The following is a 20,245-nucleotide window of genomic DNA, read 5'->3' on the forward strand; positions in this document are numbered from 1 at the left end:
CCTGTATTTTACCCCTGCCACCTTCAGAATTTGAAAGAGAGTATTCCAGTTAACATTGTCAAAAGCTTTCTCTAAGTCTACAAATGCTAGAAACGTAGGTTCGCCTTTCCTTAACCTTTCTTCTAAGATAAGTCATAAGGTTAGTATTGGCTCACATGTTCCAACATTTCTGCGGAATCCAAACTGATCTTCCCCGAGGTTGGCTTCTACCAGTTTTTCCATTCGTCTGTAAAGAATTCGCGTTAGTATTTTGCAGCTGTGACTTATTAAACTGATAGTTCGGTAATTTTCACATCTGTCAACACCTGCTTTCTTTGGGATTGGAATTATTATATTCTTCTTGAAGTCTGAGGGTATTTCGCCTGTCTCATACATCTTGCTCACCAGATGGTAGAGTTTTGTCATGACTGACTCTCCCAAGGCCATCAGTAGTTCTAATGGAATGTTGTCTACACCCGGGGCCTTGTTTCGACTCAGGTCTTTCAGTGCTCTGTCAAACACTTCACGCAGTATATCTCCCATTTCGTCTTCATCTACATCCTCTTCCATTTCCATAATATTGTCCTCAAGCACATCGCCCTTGTATAAATCCTTTATATACTCCTTCCACCTTTCTGCCTTCTTTCTTTGCTTAGAACTGGGTTTCCATCTGAGTTCTTGATATTCATACAAGTGGTTCTCTTCTCTCCAAAGGTCTCTTTAATTTTCCTGTAGGCAGTATCTATCTTACCCCTAGTGAGACAAGCCTCTACATCCTTACATTTGTCCTCTAGCCATCCCTGCTTAGCCATTTTGCACTTCCTGTCGATCTCATTTTTGAGACGTTTGTATTCCTTTTTGCCTGCTTCATTTACTGCATTTTTATATTTTCTCCTTTCATCAATTAAATTCAATATTTCTTCTGTTACCCAAGGATTTCTATTAGCCCTCGTCTTTTTTACCTACTTGATCGTCTGCTGCCTTCACTACTTCATCCCTCAGAGCTCCCCATTCTTCTTCTACTGTATTTCATTCCCCCATTCCTGTCAATTGTTCCCTTATGCTCTCCCTGAAACTCTCTACAACCTCTGGTTCTTTCAGTTTATCCAGGTCCCATCTCCTTAAATTTCCACCTTTTTGCAGTTTCTTCAGTTTATGTATTATATAAATACATACTACATCTTAAAAGTGGAATAATAAAAATCTACCGTATTCTAATTTTTCTGTTAGTATTATTCTGTGTTAGTATTAAATAATCGCATGTGTTTTGTATGAGATCTGCTTTAATTACTGTATGATGATTACGAGACTAGAAACCATATCATCCAATACAGAATTAGGGAATTGAAACAAAAATTACATCCAGACATGGGAATGAGCTCTTGAGCTCAGTTTTCTAACGCTAAACGTCATCCACTGCACTAACTCGGCCGCAATGCCACAGAACATTGAATGAGAATACTTAACGTACTTGTGACAGAAGTGTTGGCAAATTTCTTTTCTTTCACTTCCGTTTTCTACCGAATACTTACACTGGACGAAATTTTGTTGCAGACTTATTTGTACCGTTAAAATGTGAGTAGTCCGAGAGGGTGAATCCAACACGTATCTCAGATGCATGCTGAGGGACCCCGAAGTATCTAGAAGGTTACTAGATGTAATTTAAAACAAGAAAGTGTCAAATGGGCTGTGCTTAAGTCCTTTACTGTTGTGATCAGAGTTACAATTAATGTTCAAAATAAGATCCATGCACTTCAGCGCAGAGCTACAGAACGGGCCCAGTGTTTCTTGAAACACATGTGCTGTGTTCTGTTTGTGTGTAGCCTCATCAATAATTCTTGCAACCAATTCCTCCTCTGACTCCATACGCGTTGAATCCACGTTGGAAAAACAGAAAGAAATCTAATGGGACTGCATGGATTGCATCCCTCCATATAACATACTCTGACCGTCATGCAGACACCGCATCGCTTCATGCGGTTTGCTGTCTCCAAGTGAACGTCATGACGGCCCTACACAATGTTCACTCTCAGATAAAAACACCACGAAGGAAGTATCCGAATGGGACGAAGAGAGGTAGATGTGATTTACATGCACAGACAAACAAATGGTTCAAATGGCTCTGAGCACTATGGGACTCAACTGCTGTGGTCATCAGTCCCCTAGAACTTAGAACTACTTAAACCTAACTAACCTAAGGACATCACAGACACCCACGCCCGAGGCAGGATTCGAACCTGCGACCGTAGCAGCAGCGCGGCTCCGGACTGGAGCGCCTAGAACCGCACGGCCACCGCGGCCGGCCCGACAGACAAATGGTTATAGTTTAAGAGATATATGATTTATGCAAAAGAAAGAGTTTCACAAATTGAGCAAGCTATCAAAACGTGTAAGTCCACCTCTGGCCCTTGTGCTAGTAGTTATTCGGTGATAGAGTTGCTGGATTCTCTCCTGAGGGATATCGTGCCAAATTGTGTTCAGTTGGTGCGTTAGACTGTCAAAATCCCGAGCTTTTTGATTGCTCTGTCCATAACGATCCTGACTTCCCAGTTGAGGAGAGATTCGATGAACTAGCTGACTACACGAAAATAAGCAGGAGAGGATCTCGCCGTGTGCTGACGGGCATTACGTTTCTGAAATGTAAGCCGGACATGGCTTGCCATTAAGGGCAACAGAATATACTATGAGAAGAAATGGCACCCCAGACCGTCACTCGCCATTGTCGGGCCGCAAGACGGGCAATAGCCAAGTTGGTACCCTACCGCTGTCTGGACCGTCTCCAGACTCGTCTTCGCTGGTCACTGGAGTTGAATTCGAAGCGGAACTCATCACCGAAGGCCTACTCCAGTCAGCGAGATACCAGTCCAGGCCGAAGATACATCTGCATATGCCATGGACAGATGTGGCGTACCAACCGACTGTCTCCTGCCAGTGGCCCGTCAGTCAGGAGCGATGGTCTTGGGCACCATTCTCGTTCATAGCATGATCTTGTTTGTTGTCATCCGCGGCACCGTTACAGCACAGTGGTACGTCGACGATATTCTTCGCCCCATTCTGTAGCCCTTTATGGAAAGCAATTTTGGGCATCCTTCTCTGAAAGGCAATGTCCGCCCGTCCTGGGAGACAGTTTCTATCGTTTGCCTTCGCGGATTCCGAACCGTACCTTGGCCAGCAAGGTCACCGGATCCCTCAGTCAAGAATTCTTGGACCATTATGGGCAGAGACCTCAAACAACTCGGGAATTTGACGATCTAAGATGCCAATTTTACAGAATTTGACAGGATATCCCTCACTGGGACATACAGTTATCAGCCAGTGCCAAGCTGAATTACTGCTTGCTTAAGGACCAGAGAAGGACCTAAGCGTTATTCACTTTCTGAATTTGTTAATCTCTTTCTCTCGAATAAATCATCGAATTCTTCTGAAATTGTAATCATTGGTTTGCCTTATACGTCGCATCTGTCGATCTCCGCCTCTTTCTGATAATTCGTCAGTGGTGCACATCTCAGACCAATTTTGGTGTAACTACGTTTGAAGGAGGTACTTTTGGTTTATCGTCTTGCTCGCTAATTATGGGGTTCCGACAGTCTCTTGCTCAACGAATTGTGTCTGCTGTGGCTTCATCGTAATGTAACTAAATACTGTATATAAAGTATGTCCGTCCTAACTGGCGTCAGACGCAGTTTCTATGGTGCTACTGCACTGTGTAGCAGAAGTCAGACCAAACAAAAAGTGATCGTCTTCCGTACGGCGCCCAGTGTCGGAGGAAAGTGTCAGTTTATATTCCGTTACAAACAAAATTATTTTTGAAGCGGAATTTCAAGTTTTCATTCGATAGAGCAGTCCAAAATCATTTTAGTTCGATGTTTGTTTTATCGTTATTTATTAACTGGGGAACTGAAACACGAAGACTAGCCAATACTACATCAACCACAGCTCCGCTTGGCCCGCGTTGACAGATACTGACACGCAGCAGCGCTGCTCATTCGCTGTTGGAGTACTGCTTATTGTTTGAGTTTTTACATTGCATAGGTCTTGCCTTCTTCCAGCGATATATGTATCAAAATATCAAACTACATTAATTTTGGGCCGCTCTATCGAATGGGCACGTAAAATTCCGTTTTGAGAATCAATTTCTTTCTAACGGGATGTAAGGCGGCGCTTTCCATCAACATTGAGCGTCGACTGAAACATGTGATGTGCAGTATTTTTGTGTGGGCTGCCGGCAGCTGCACACTGCCAAAACGAAATTGAATCTATTGGGCAAAACATCAGAGAAAATACGCCTGACGGGTGTTAGCAAGGCGAGCACAAAAACGTGACATGCATAGTAAAATACAGCGATGATTAGTACTTAGAACTTTCGTGATGTAGCTACGTGTTCTGTGCTATTTAAAACCTACTGCTTTTGAACACTAGCGGAATATGTAATGAACAAGCGACCCGAGAAAATAACTTGGCTGAGGAATATCAACCAGTAAGCTTCCACCAATCCCCGCGTCGGATATATCTCCGCTCGCCAATGCTATGCCACAGCCTGTGCTGTTGTTACGCCACAGGGAGAGCGAGCAGAGGCGCGTAGAATATGTTGCCACGGTTGTGTTATTTCAGGCGAGACGGCCGCTGCCTCTCTGTACCAGAGTACAAGATTAGCGATTTCGTGTAACGTTAACAATGTAAACAGTGAAATGTGATCCCGTTATTCCACACGAGAAATGGCGAACATGTTACGATTTAGCCAAGGGCGTAAATCGACAACAGTGCGCCAAGTGAGCCGACCGACGGCCGTAATAACACATTATATCTGCATTCAACCAACTAAATTAGAAAGACAGCGAATATTTCAAAAACTGTTGTCACTTCCTTTGATGTATTACAAAATGACTGTTTATATTCAAGTGACAAACTTCTTTCATTTCATTTCTTGTTTTGTAAGGGAAATGTTTACACACATCTCTAAAGGAAGAGCTCCTGTTACAACAGATTATTACCTGTGAAGCCACACTGCAGAGAGTTCGTCCATTTCACCTGTAGCCAAGAAATATCTTCTACTATTGACTATGTATTTACATAATCTGTAGAAGAAGAGGCTAACAAGGTACGTTTTTAATTTTCTTCTGAATTAGTACGGAGTCACATTTTCGTTCTGTATGCTAAATGACAGTCTTTGAATAGATTTAGGCCAAAATACATTACTCCACTCTGAATCCTAGAGAAGGACACAAAGCCAGCATGAAAATAACTTTTGCGTTGAATTTTTATCATACAAAAAATTTTTTTCCAATGAGCAACAAAAATGTACTGAGAATTGCTTGTAGCAGTGACAATACTTTTCAAGAGACGTCTGCACATTTTGAATATCTCTGATCAGAAAGAACCTACAATTTATCCAGTGATGCAGAAGGTTGAATACGTAATTTGCTGATATCAGCAGCAGTTTTCTTTCAACATTAAACGCTATGGCAGACTAACAAAGTAATGTATCAATGTAGAGTAAAGGTATCCATGAGGTTAATGGAAACTTCGTGTTTCACCAGCGAGAGTTTCGATATTCACCTACTCGTTACTTCATTAACAGTTGCAGCGGAACACCGTGTAAAATGCTTTTTCGAAAATATAGAAATATGGACGTTGCCTATTGCCTTTCATCCAGAGTTCACACAATATTGAATAAGAGCAGGAAAAACTGAGTTTCGACCAAGAGATTCTTTGTCTGTGAAATCTTATGGGACTTAACTGCTAAGGTCATCAGTCCCTAAGCTTACTCACTATTTAACCTAAATTATCCTAAGAATGAACACACACACCCATGCCCGAGGGAGGACTCGAACCTCCGCCGGGACCAGCCGCACAGTCCGTGAATGCAGCGCCAGACCGCTCGGCTAATCCCGCGCGGCAGAGATTCTTTCACAAACCGCACAGATTCGTATGCACAAGCTTCTGTGTTTCGAAGAAATTTATTATATTCGAATCCAGAATATATTCAAGATCTCTGCAGCAAATTCTTACAGTTTTAAGATAAGAGTGCTTGACAAAAAAAAAGGCTAATCAAGAGCTTGTGTGACTGAAAATTCATTTGAAAAACAACGAACACATAGTTAACGACTTTTATTCTCTGAAAGTCAATAATAATATATGCTTTCCAGTCTTTACTCACCGGCGAAAGAGATACCTTGCTTTGTAGGTGAACAGACCGATTAATAACGGAGACATCTTGAAAGCGGCGAATTGGCTGCAGTGTGGTGGCGGAGTACCATATTGGTCTTTGCCGCTTGACACCTACGATCACAATACAGTCGCTATACAAATTACAGTGCAGGATTTAACAGAATAAAGTGATATTGATCCCACAACACTGTTCGAAGACTGCAAACCTTTGCCGTTTTCACTCACCTTTCCAACACACAGGCAAACTGTACGAGGGGACTTCAACAATACGTCACAGACGTCGACCCACGTCAAGACGTTTTGCACGACATTGTGGCGTACTGTCAGAAGACAGTTCAGCTGCGGTACGGATAACAACTGCATCATGGTGTGTGAATGAAATGACGAAGCAACTGGAAATGTACTGCGGAAATGAAGTACGCAGGACTGTACGACTTTTAGGAAATACGTCTTAATTGCACACAGATTCACCGTGAAGCTGTTGTGGTATATTGACAAAATACAACGTCCCATTGATCTGTAATGAACTGATGTCAACAATTTGACCAAGGCAGCACAGACGCGGCTGATACTGGTCGACGAGGAAGGCCATTGACCTAGACCACAGGTGACAATGTCCAAGCTATACGGGAAATGATTTGCAGCAGTCCTAGACTTTCCGACGAAGAGCACGCTCACTTAGCGTTTCTCGAATGGCTCCGTGACTAAAGAGCGGATTTCTGTCGTCGAGGAAATGAAAAGTTGGTAGGACGCCTCGGCTGTTGTTAACAAATACTTGGTGACCATGTTGAAAAACATTGGCATTTATCTGTATCACTCTGAGGTATAGGGCCGCATTCAATTAATGTTACTTGTCCTGACATAAGAATGTTTAGCTCAGTTTTTAAAGTGGTTTCTGGTGGGAATGCAGGAGGACTACGTAGGTTATGTTCAGTCTGAAAGATACCCAACATTTAATAATGAAATGATATTTTTTTTAAATATGAAGAAATGCAAAACTTAAATCATGTTTCTTCTTGTGAAATGTCGAGAACAATCAGACGTTTCAAATTATCCTCTAAAATATTAAAGTCCTGTCACTGTGTCTCTCAGAGATGCCTACGTAGAATCCAGAGCTCACCTACGGTGCCTACAGAGCCTTAACAACGGAGACGACGGACGAACAGTGCAGCTCGGCGGTTACTGGAGACTGTACACGACTCATCGCACTGAAGAGAATTGTCCGACGTAGCTCAGTGCTACGGAATTAACGAGGTATCGACCAGTCGCTATCCACACACGTGATGCCCATGGGTTGGCAGCTGCGGCCGCTGGCGGGTTATCGATTGTGGTCCGGTACTCTCTGGAGTCGTGACTACCTTCACCACAGTTTCGTATATCAGCAAAACCTCCAACGCTGATGAGATGCGAATAAACGGAGTGAGTCTGAATAATGACTAAGGAACACACTATTTCAACTTCACTTTGCTGTATTCCAGAAGTGAGGATACATACACCCTAAGACGATGAGAACGACGCGCCACGAAGATCATATGAGAATGGGACGAAACTTGGTAGATACAGGGTGTTTCAAAAATGACCGGTATATTTGAAACGGCAATAAAAACTAAACGAGCAGCGATAGAAATACACCGTTTGTTGCAATATGCTTGGGACAACAGTACATTTTCAGGCAGAGAAACTTTCGAAATTACAGTAGTTACAATTTTCAACAACAGATGGCGCTGCGGTCTGGGAAACTCTATAGTACGATATTTTCCACATATCCACCATGCGTAGCAATAATATGGCGTAGTCTCTGAATGAAATTACCCGAAACCTTTGACAACGTGTCTGGCGGAATGGCTTCACATGCAGATGAGATGTACTGCTTCAGCTTTTCAATTGTTTCTGGATTCTGGCGGTACACCGGGTCTTTCAAGTGTCCCCACAGAAAGAAGTCACAGGGGTTCATGTCTGGCGAATAGGGAGGCCAATCCACGCCGCCTCCTGTTTGTTTCGGATAGCCCAAAGCAATCACACGATCATCGAAATATTCATTCAGGAAATTAAAGACGTCGGCCGTGCGATGTGGCCGGGCACCATCTTGCATAAACCACGAGGTGTTCGCAGTGTCGTCTAAGTCAGTTTGTAGCGCCACAAATTCACGAAGAATGTCCAGATAACGTGATGCAGTAATCGTTTCGGATCTGAAAAATGGGCCAACGATTCCTTTGGAAGAAATGGCGGCCCAGACCAGTACTTTTTGAGGATGCAGGGACGATGGGACAGCAACATGGGGCTTTTCGGTTCCCCATATGCGCCAGTTCTGTTTACTGACGAAGCCGTCCAGGTACAAATAAGCTTCGTCAGTAAACCAAATGCTGCCCACATGCATATCGCCGTCATCAATCCTGTGCACTATATCGTTAGCGAATGTCTCTCGTGCAGCAATGGTAGCGGCGCTGAGGGGTTGCCGCGTTTGAATTTTGTATGGATAGAGGTGTAAACTCTGGCGCATGAGACGATACGTGGACGTTGGCGTCATTTGGACCGCAGCTGCAACACGGCGAACGGAAACCCGAGGCCGCTGTTGGATCACCTGCTGCACTAGCTGCGCGTTGCCCTCTGTGGTTGCCGTACGCGGTCGCCCTACCTTTCCAGCACGTTCATCCGTCACGTTCCCAGTCCGTTGAAATTTTTCAAACAGATCCTTTATTGTATCGCTTTTCGGTCCTTTGGTTACATTAAACCTCCGTTGAAAACTTCGTCTTGTTGCAACAACACTGTGTTCTAGGCGGTGGAATTCCAACACCAGAAAAATCCTCTGTTCTAAGGAATAAACCATGTTGTCTACAGCACACTTGCACGTTGTGAACAGCACACGCTTACAGCAGAAAGACGACGTACAGAATGGCGCACCCACAGACTGCGTTGTCTTCTATATCTTTCACATCACTTGCAGCGCCATCTGTTGTTGAAAATTGTAACTACTGTAATTTCGAAAGTTTGTCTGCCTGAAAATGTACTGTTGTCCCAAGCATATTGCAACAAACGGTGTATTTCTATCGCTGCTCGTTTAGTTTTTATTGCCGTTTCAAATATACCGGTCATTTTTGAAACACCCTGTATGATGTACAAGTACAAACAAACATATGATTTTAAATTCAGAAAAACTGGAAGATTTAATCAAGAGAAAGAGCTTCACCAACTGAGCAAGTCAATTATGTGTTGGTCCATCTTTGGCCCTTATGTAGGCAGTTATTCTGCTCGACACTGATTGAGAGAGTCGTTGGGTGTCTTTCTTACCGATATCGTACTAAATTCTGTTCAACTGTTGCTTTAGATCATTTAAAGCAGAAGATAGTTGGAGGGCCCTGCCCATAAAGCCTCAAACGTTCTCAGCTGTGGAGAAATCCGGAGACCTTGTTCGTTATGTAGGGTTCAGCAGCCACGAAGACAAGCAGTAAAAGCTGTCGTCGCTTGCAGGCGGCAGTTATCTTGCTAAAATGTTTGCTGTGGATGGTTCACAGAAGGCCACGATTTGTGACGGAGGGTGGAGGTTAACGTGGTGTTCTGTAAATTATTGTCCATGCTGTGCTGAAAATCCGCCATTAAAACTGAGCCACCTCCGAAAAGTCTTCCGGGAGAACGGCTACAATCAGCACCAGGTATCGCACGTTATTTCTGACGAGACAAGCAGGAGAAACATCACCAAAAAAGAGAACAAGAAACTTGCGTTTTTGCCTTTCTGTGAGACAATGTCGGGAAAAATCAGCCATCTCCTGAAAAGACACAGCACCTCGTCACTGTTCAGGACAAGAGGAAAAATATGACAGCTCATGAGAGCTATGAAGGACGATGTAACGTTTAGAGTGCCTGAATTGCACAAAATAATATACCAGTGTGGTTGTTAGTATGTCATCCAAAAAGAGCGCACGGTGGAGCAAAGCCGGATGTGCTTACATCTACACTATCCTTAAAAAAATCAGTCGTGACAGAACACGCTTTATAAACTCTACACCGAATTCTATTCAACGAAACATCTATCATTATGAGGACGAAAGAATTTTGAGACAGCATCTATAAAAAACTGCGGAAATTAAAATATCTGAATGTTCCGTGAGTACCTGGCTACCGGCTTTTCATGACTTAGTCAGTAGTATCCGATAAAAGTGATGTTTAAGTTGTATGGATCCCTCCTGTACATCTAGAGTTCGTCATTTTCTAACCTAGCCAGCTTGGTGCAACGGCTGAAGTTCGCGGCTATCACGTCGACAACACTGGTTCAGTTACTGCTGAGCAAATTTTTTCTCAGTTTCGTCGTACAGAACATCATTAAATAGTATATATAATGAAAAAATTATTAGAAATAGACATTATTACTGTAGTAATCTCATTAAAATATGCCACTGGCAGTCTGCAAGTCCTGGGAATTTCGTAAAGGTCCGTGAAGGAGAGGGGACAATAACAGGCGAGGACACCTCTAGAAAACGCACGACTCGAGCTACTCCCAAATATTACCAAACTCAACTGACAACCACAAATGGAACATACACTTCAAAAAAGTTTGCTGTTATCATTGATTTATTAATGGAATTACTACGGCGAAAATGATTATTTTGAATAAGTTTTCATGACATATACTATTTAACTACGAAAACAGAATAAAATGAAGTACGCAGGCAGAACTTGCACTCTTACCACCAGCGCCACAGTCGACAACCTTGGCCGCTGGGCTACGCTCGCTTCATCGAAACGTGATTGATTTTAACATATTTAGAAGGTAAGCATACAATTCAACATCGATATTCTCATGAACTAGGGGCCGTCCCATGAAAAGCTGCTAGCCAGGTACGCAGGTCAGGTGCATCATCAAAGACTCATCGAAATCCACGATTAACCGCTATCATGGTCCTCACTTAAGGCTCCATGTAATACAGAGATGTCATCTGGGTTGCCTGCACAGCAGGCGTGAATTGGCGAGACGATGTGCAACTGAAGTCCTAATTCCGGTCTGGCCTACAGAAGGCCACACCTTCACCGCCCTACTTCGCATCACCTGTTACACAAGCGGTTACGGAGCGGTGCTCCTTATATATCGCCTGCCAGTTGTTTATGTGGGCTCCACAGCCCAAAAAGAGGAGTCGACTGGAGTCAATCAGTGAGTCCACTTCTGTATTTGGATTTTGGGCCAAAGTGATACTTGTCAAACATTGTACCGTATATTGTTTCCCTTCAAAACGAGAGCTAGGCATTGTATGTACTTCATTCTGCAATTAATAGTGCGAAATTTGACTGTGAACAGTCACTCAGTAACTATTGCGAATCAGAGCCACCTCTATAGAACCGATACAGCCAGTTTTATGTGTGTTAAGGGCTCTAATATGCTGTCTAGCAAAACCTCGTGTGTGAAAGGCACCCTACAACAGAACTTAATACAGCAGTCTACTATGACTTGGCCTGCCTTCGTCAGCAGACCAACTACGAATTATACGTTTCCTGTCATTAGCTTACAACTGCAAACTAGGTCGTTTCCGAACACCTGATACTGTTTCCCCATGCCATTCCCGAAAGTTGGAATGATGTTCATAGAAGCCCCCTAAATAAAAACATCCCACTGGAAAATTATTCTTAAACATATTATCTTAGAGGTGGCGCAAACACAGTAAAGATTCCACGTGGTCAATGAAATCTGCCGCACTGGCTATTAAAATCACTTTTATTAAAAGGTCACTACTAGTTTCTCGTCAGCAGAGATGTGTCTTCATGTGATCTGTACGAGAAACTGAAACACAACAGATTTACAGCGGTTTTCAGTGTATGCATACTACCGTAAATTTCCATATATCAATGAGAGCTGAGTACTCACATGTTTTATAAATAGTCTTGGTGCGACGAAGTGTGTGCTTAGAGCCAAGTGCCTTCTTTCACTGTCATGATAAAACCGATAGCATTGTACAAGGGGTTGTCTGTGATTAAAGTAACTGCGGTAGCACATCAAGTACAATCTATTTAAATTTATGAATTGCGTATAGTTATAGGTGTAAGTAAAACTATCACATTAACATGTGTTAACTCTGAGAGATACGTAACTTGCTGGCAGATTAAAACTGTGTGCCAGACCAAGACTCGAACTCGGGACCTTTGCCTTTCGCGGGCAAGCGCTGTACCGACTGAGATACCCAATCACGACTCACAACCCGTCCTAATATGTTCAATTCTGCCAGTACCTTGTCTCCTACTTTCCAAAACTTCATAGAAACTTTTCTGCGAAACTTGCAGAACTAGCACTCCCGGAAGAAAAGATATTGCGGAGATATGGCTTAGCCACAGCCTAGGGTATGTTTCCAGAGTGAGATTTTCAATCTGCAGCGGAGTGTGCGCTGATATGAAACTTCCTAACAGATTAAAGCTGTGTGCCGGACCTAGACACGAACTCGGGACTTTTGCCTTCGCGGACAAGTGCTCTGACGACTGAGTTACCCAAGCACGACTCACGACCCGTCCTCACAACTTAAATTCTGCAAGGTTTGTAGGAGAGCTTCTGTGAAGTTTGGAAGGAAGGAGACGAGATACTGCAGAACTAAAGCTGTGAGGACGGGTCGTGTGTCGTGCTTGGGTAGCTCAGTCGGTAGAGCACTTGCCCGCGAAAGGCAAAGGTCCCGAGTTAGAGTCTCGGTCCGGCACACAGTTTTAATCTCCCAGCAAGTTTCATATCAGCGCACACTCCATTGCAGAGTGAAAATCTCATTCTGACAGATATGTTTAATAGATCCTTGAATGTCGTACCACACCGTAGGCAGTATAGTAGAGTGCACGGCGCATCGTAAACTACACTGAAGCGGTAGTATGAAGAGCCACGTGAATGAGGTGGCGGTAAACGAGTCTTTACCGAGCTGATACTGCCTCTGACAAAAAAATTGGTGCTGGCTTTACAGTGCGTCTAATTTACGTGCTTCTACGTGTTTATGGTCGTTAGCTATCTCTTTTTTAAAATTTTCCTAGCTAAAAACGACTAAAACTTTCCAATACAACGTAGTACAACCCGGGAAAAGTCTATCTAATTTCATGACTTTTTTAATGCTACATTCCACTATTTTCTCAGAACGTAAGGAAATATTTTTGTTCTAAAATATTTCAAATTACTGCAGCTGAGAATGAAACTAAGTAAGAAGAATCACAACAAAGGATAACAGTGTCCTGCACGGATACATTAGTTAGGTGTGTTGGTAGGCTAACTATTACCTATATAGCAATCAAAACTAGACCGCAGACTTTTGTGGCACAGCTCGGTCTGCAAACTAAGAGAAATTTCAGGGAACTTCGTTAGTGACCAATAAAATATTGTATGTAATACCCTTATTTTCATAGTGCAGCACCAGGAAATTTATGTCTAGATTAGTTGTTTAATGTTTTAATATATTGTACAGATAACCCGAATATGCATTTTTACTGATGAGAAACTGGTAGTGACTTTTTAATAGAAGTATCTTAACAATCAGTGCGGAAGATCATATTCATAATTCCTAAACGTAATCTCTTTGCTAGGTAACGAGAATAGTGTAAAGTAGTGTCATTAATTGCTTGTTTGCAAATGTAGCCACTGTCCCTTTGAGAATTACCAGGTACTTTATACTTAACTGCAAGAACTCTCTGTTGTGTTACTACCTGTTAGTAGCAAGGAGTGTAGGGTGCGATTGGGAACAAAATTTGTATGCTGATCAAGAGACTGGCTGCCACTTGAGAATGACTTCCCTCAAACACCGTTAGGTGCCACTGTTATAACGGTAGAGCACTGACGTGGACATCACTGGCAGCGAATAGCGCTCCACATTGAAGCAGATATCGACCAGCAGAAGACTGTGTTAAGGATTTCACAGCAATCAGATTTCAGCACGTCCTTTACGATGAGGCGAGAGTGTCACATGTGAAAATAACTTTGTATTGTAGCTCCATCACAGTACGTCAAACAGGTAGGTCTGCACTCGCTCGCTCGCTCAACAGTAGACAAATTTCATTTCTGCACCTGTTAACTCGTAACTAGGTGTGTACGTACAAATGAGAATTGTGTCTTCTACTGGAATCCTCGATTATGGACTCTTACTGTTATTAGTTCTACAATGATCGGAAGTCCATAGACCTATTTTTAATATGGTACTGCTATATTGGGATACAATAAAATTAAAATCATGCCAAAATGATTATCAGTTGCATAAGGCACCATTTCTTGTATGAAATGAGGACTTTTAAGCAGAAGAGAATAAATGCTATAAACAGGCCGGTATACCATTTATACCGAGTATTGATCTTAAATTAAATTTTGTTGTAGTACTGTTAATCAGTAAGATTTCATAATGGCAGATTCCAATAGAAGATGCAATTCTCGTTAGTACGTACAGGCCCAGCTGCGAGTTAACAGGTTTAGAAAAGCATTCAGTCTGCTGAGCTGACTGAGCGAGCGAGATCAGGCCCACCTTGGTGACGTACGCACCGCGGCATGTTTTTATCGTCGGCCTCGTGTTGAGCCAACATGCCAGCGACTGAAGTCTTGAGTGCAGACTGGCACAGTACATGGCAGTACAGTGCCATCTTCCCTGCACACAATGGTAACTGGAACGTCGAAATGGCAACTGTTGTATTTTGTGGATAACAAATGTTTCATATTGTAATAATCTTTTAATAAGTGTTCAGGTGTCAGACACATAGCTACCCTCTGTGTCAGCGTACCCACATATCTGTGGTTGTCAACCATCAGCTTTATCCTGACCTCGACCTGATCTAGATACACCCACTGTAGTGTCCTATCCCCGGGAAGCTGCAGAGTGCAGGACTCTCAGCTTTAAAAGTAACATGGCATGACAATCGTAATTACAGACAAAACACGTCGGTTATAATTAAACTTTGGCTACTTGAATCACTGTACATGAGAAAACTGTTTACCGTATGGGTACGAAGCTTTGTAGAAATCATGTTCAGGCTGTACACTGTATGATTTGCGTTGACAGTAGTGTTAGTGTCATGACATGCCGTTAGGCGCCGGTTCCGGTACAGTGATGTACAGTTGAGATGCAACAGTGTGCACTGCAGACAGTCAACATGTACCTGGACAAGCTGTGTTATCAAAACCGCAGAAATAGTCGTTCCGCTCTTCTCTCTTCACGAGTATCTATGCACTAAATGAATACGGAAAGGTCCTATTTCCGCATTGAGACTGAAGAACACGATTGGGAAGTTCGAATTAACTGGCGATTTGGGAATTGCTCCTGGGAGAGGCCGATGGCCAATTGCGTCACAGATCGTTGAACAAGTTGCTGATACACAATGTGCTACATTCAGCAAGTGTACGAACTGTGTCACAACACTTGAACATCCTAATATCCACTGTTCGAAAAGTGCTGCGAACAGTGAAATGGTGTACGCAGTGCGGTTTCAGGCTGTCTTAGATGCAGATGTTCTTCACAATAAGCAACCTTTGTAACCTGTGTCTTGACGCAATCAACAAATGTTACCTTCCTATGTACAAGTTAAAATGCGTTTCTTTCAATGATTTATTCGTTATTTATCTTCCGTGTGTCTCTAGAAATGTTTCCACAAAATTTTATTGTGATACGATTACTTATTTTTCATTGGGACTCCCTCGATTGGCGATAATTTAATTATAGCTATCCTGTACTTAACGAGCCCAGTAAATTATGTTCACTAACTAACGAAAATCCAGTGGTAGACAGTTACCAAAGATATTCACATATCAGTGCCACATAACAATACAGCTGTAAATTTAGATACTATAATTGACTAATAATCCACATGAAGAGTTCATCATAGGACTCAGTAAGATACCCAAGTTTTCATATACATGCATGTGTGTGTATACAGAGTTGTCCACTGATAGTGACCGGGCCAAATATCTCACGAAATAAGCGTCAAACGAAAAAACTACAAAGAACGAAACTTGTCTAGCTTGAAGGGGAAAACCAGATGGCGCTATGGTTGGCCAGCTAGATGGCGCTGCCATAGGTCAAACGGATATCGACTGCGTTTTTTTTAAATAGAAATCCCCATTTTTATTACATATTCATGTAGTACGTAAACAAATATAAATGTTTTAGTTGGACCACTTTTTTCGCTTTGTGATAGATGGCGCTGGAAGTACCACGTACTTATACGTTTGTGACTATTACAGCGCCATCTATCACAAAGCGAAAAAAAGTGGTTCAACTGAAACATTCATATTTCTTTACGTACGACACGAATATTTAATATAAATTGGGGGTTCCTACCTAAAAAAAATTTAAAAAAAACGCAGCTGATTTCCGTTTGACCTATGGCAGCACCATTTAGCGGGCCAACCATAGCGCCATCTGGTTGCCCCCTTCAAGCTAGACAAGTTTCGTTCTTTGTAGTTTTTTCTTTTGACGCTTGTTTTGTGAAATATTTGGCCCGGTCACGATCAGTGGATCACCCTTTATAGTCACCTACTTATGAAAATCCACTGGCAAATTAGTATCAAACATCAATACAGCTATCAATTCAGTTATTATAATTAACTGATAATACCATCAGGAGTTAGTCATAGTGACTCATTTACCCACGTGCCAGTACATATTATAATATTGTGACAAATCACAATAGCTGCAAGTTATTGTAACACAAATACACGTTATTAGGTATTGCTATAACATAGGCATACAGATGTGGGAAGGTCTTCGAGTCGACAGCGAATATCGTTGGTTGATATATACTAAATAGTGTGTTAGAATGATAGGTAGGTGACTGGCAGTGGAATTTCGTTACTCAGTGAACAGAGTTTAGAGGAATCGTTATACCATTACATATGACAAATATAATGTGGAAAAAAATTACGTGAAATTGTTAAAGAAAAAAGAGGATGTCACGTTGAGATTACTTGGAATAATTTGAAGAAGTGAAGGCACTTATGAAACACGAGGCTCACAATATACTCGTCCTATTCATTCATGAGTGTTGCTCTCACTCTCAGACAATTACCAGTAAGGTTTCTTAGCTGGGGTAGACAAGATCAACAGAAGAGTGTCACATTTACTAATAGGTTTGATTAGTGAATGCAAGAGCGTTACAACAAAGATACTCGTCGAACTCGAGCGAGAGAGGCAAAAAAGAACAGAAAATAGTTGTTTTCACCAAATGCACCTGACGTCAAAAATATGAATGAGGTAGGGTGAGAACCCCCTAATAATGAAAGTAACTGCTGTTATTGAGATGGCTTTCTTACACGCAGAAACAATCGGCCTTTGTAACTGGACCAAATATTGTTTGAAGCAGCTAACGGCGAAAACAGATAGCAACACAGATTAGCAACAGTCTACAATTATGTGTTTAGATGAGTTTTACGATATTGAAATGGAGTGTAACGATTGTGTTTCGGCAACGTACGAGGGTCAGTCAAAAAGTAATGCCTCCTATTTTTTTTCTACGTTTAATTGTCAGGAAATTTGAATGCAATTACATAGGTTGAAAACCACAACATTGAGGATCATTTTGTCATTTTTCAATGTAATCTCCGCCCATCTCTACAGTTTTGGTCCATCTTTGAACAAGGGCATGTATCCCAGCACGGTAAAAATCACAGCTCTGCTTCCTAAGCCATTGACGCACGGATGTTTTGACGGCCTCCTCATCTTCAAAATGAATCCCACGATGAGCTTCTTTTAGTGGCCCGAACAGATGGAAGTCTGATGGTGCCAGGTCAGGGCTGTATGGGGGATGAGGCAAAACTTCCCATCCAGTTTTGACAATCTCGTCAGAGGTGTGACGACTGGTGTGTGGTCTTGCATTGTCATGCAAAAGAAGAACATCTGCCATTGATTTTGTTGGGCGAACTCGCTGAAGACGTGCTTTAAGTTTTTTGAGGGTTGTGACGTATTGAACAGAATTTATTGTGCATCCCTGCTCCAAAAAATCAACCAGAATCACACCCTCTGTATCCCAGAAAACTGTTGCCATAACTTTCCCTGCCGATCGCACAGTTTTGAATTTTTTCTTCCTCGGCGAGCTTGTGTGACGCCACTCCATTGACTGCCTCTTTGATTCGGGTTCAAAAAAATGCACCCATGTTTCGTACCCGGTCACAATTTTTTTCAGAAACTCATCTCCCTCCAAACGGAAGCGCTGCAAGTGTTGGGAGGCTATTGTTTTCCTTGCCTCTTTATTCTGATCGGTTAACATTCTTGGAACCCACCGTGCACAAACTTTTGAGTACCCCAATTGTTTAATAATCGTGATCACACTGCCTTTACTAAGAGAAATAATGCGACACACTTCATCTGCAGTCACCCGACGGTCACCACGAATGATGTCATCAACTTGCTGAATGTTGTGTGGAGTCACTGCACTCACCGGCCTGCCGCTCCGCTTTTCGTCAGTCAACGGTGTTTGCCCTTCAGCTTCCTTACAACGACGAACCCATCGTCTAACAGTGCTGTCCACTGTCACAACACCATACACCTTCTTCAGTCTTTCATGAATGCGTATGGGCGTTTCACCTTCTGCATTCAAGAATTCAATCACACAACGCTGTCTCAAACGAACATCGATGTCGGCCATCTTACAAACTTCTGCTGTGCTGCCACCTGTTGACACAGAAAGTTACTACTGCAGTGGATTGCAGAAGAAGGTTTGAGGAATGGCGCCAAATTCAAATTTTTCACTTAACTTAATTTCTTTAAGTAGAAAAAAAATGGGAGGCATTACTTTTTGACCGACCCTCCTACATTAGTACTCATCCGTCTTTAAACGCTGACTTTGTCCTAAATTCATGGATTTATGATTAGCGTCATTTACACGGGGTGATTTTTTCCACCGTGTGCAAACTCTAGGGATTGCTCGATTAGAGGATACAGAACAATAAACGTCTAATGAACTTATGTCCGGAAACACATGGTTTCCATGCAAGGGGTTATTTATTCAATCGTACTTTATGACAGAGACTGCGCTCTAATACGCGCTGTACCATACAGTCACAGTTACAATACGCATCGTTTCCTGCTAGAGAATGGTTCTGTTCATCGAACGTCATGCCATAGCGCCCTCCCTGCCATAGCAATTGGTAATGCTGTGTCTGATTCACTTGTCTTGTTGACTTACGTTGCAGTGGATGTGACACAGCGTTGTACACAATCGTTCCGTATTCGAATCGAGAGCTTGCCGACATGGTGTGTACTCGCGGAAAGGCAAATAGCAACGGGAGGCGAGCAGCAAGATTGTATCAGGAGGCCAGTCCCCGCCGACAACAACCACAGCATTCAATGTTTTCGACAGTGTTTTGCCGTTTGTCTGAGACAGGGTCGTTTCAGGAAACAGAATATCGTGAAGGAAGTACCCGAAGTGTTCGGATATCAGACCTGGAGGAAAATGTGATCATTTGCTATGAAAGGCGATCGCCATATCGGTACCAGGCAGTTACACAGACGAACGTGTGGAGCATTCTCCATGACAGTTGTTATCACTTACGGCGTGTGCAGGATGTACTAGCGACCGCCACTCCACATTGGGAGCAGTTTGTCACTGGTTTCTTCATCAGACAACCACAATACCGTGATTTTTGTCATCCGTCATATTCACATATGACGCCACCCCTACGTGGCGTGTTATTTTCAGCTTTCATAATAGTCACCTGTGGGATAGTATGCAGAACGGTATGGTGACAGCAAAGCATCAGCATCGGTGAAGCCGGAATATGTGAGATGGGATATTGGCGATTATATTTTGGGTCCAATTTTCCTTCCAAGTCGCCTAACAGGCCAAAACTACCGGCGTTTCTTGCGGGTGACTTTGCTTCCCCTGCTGAAATATGTTTCACTTATAATTCGGCTATGTGGCTGCTACATGCTGGTGCTCCAGCCCACTTCGCAGTTACCGTCCGGACCCATCTCAATCGTGTCTTCTCTGGTCGATGGATCGGACGACGGAGTCCAGTTGCGTCGCCTTTTTGTTCACGGAGTCTCAACCCGTGAGATTTGCAGTTACGGGGCTACCTTAAAAGTATAGTTTATGCAGAGCCCATTCCAGATGTGGAGACACTGGAGCAGCGTATTCATGCTGTCTTTGACACAGTTTGGATGCAGCGTGGGCGATGCGA

At 42.7% G+C, this 20,245-nt stretch overlaps 1 protein-coding gene across 1 annotated transcript in view; it reads right to left on the reverse strand.

Moving 5' to 3' along the window:
• The window catches only part of LOC126204227 (uncharacterized), a 193,841-nt gene that overhangs the window by 106,138 nt on the left and 67,458 nt on the right, over window positions 1-20,245 (reverse strand). The window lies entirely within an intron of this gene.

The sequence above is a fragment of the Schistocerca nitens genome, chromosome 9 (assembly GCF_023898315.1).
Source record: "Schistocerca nitens isolate TAMUIC-IGC-003100 chromosome 9, iqSchNite1.1, whole genome shotgun sequence".
Lineage (NCBI taxonomy): Eukaryota > Metazoa > Arthropoda > Insecta > Orthoptera > Acrididae > Schistocerca > Schistocerca nitens.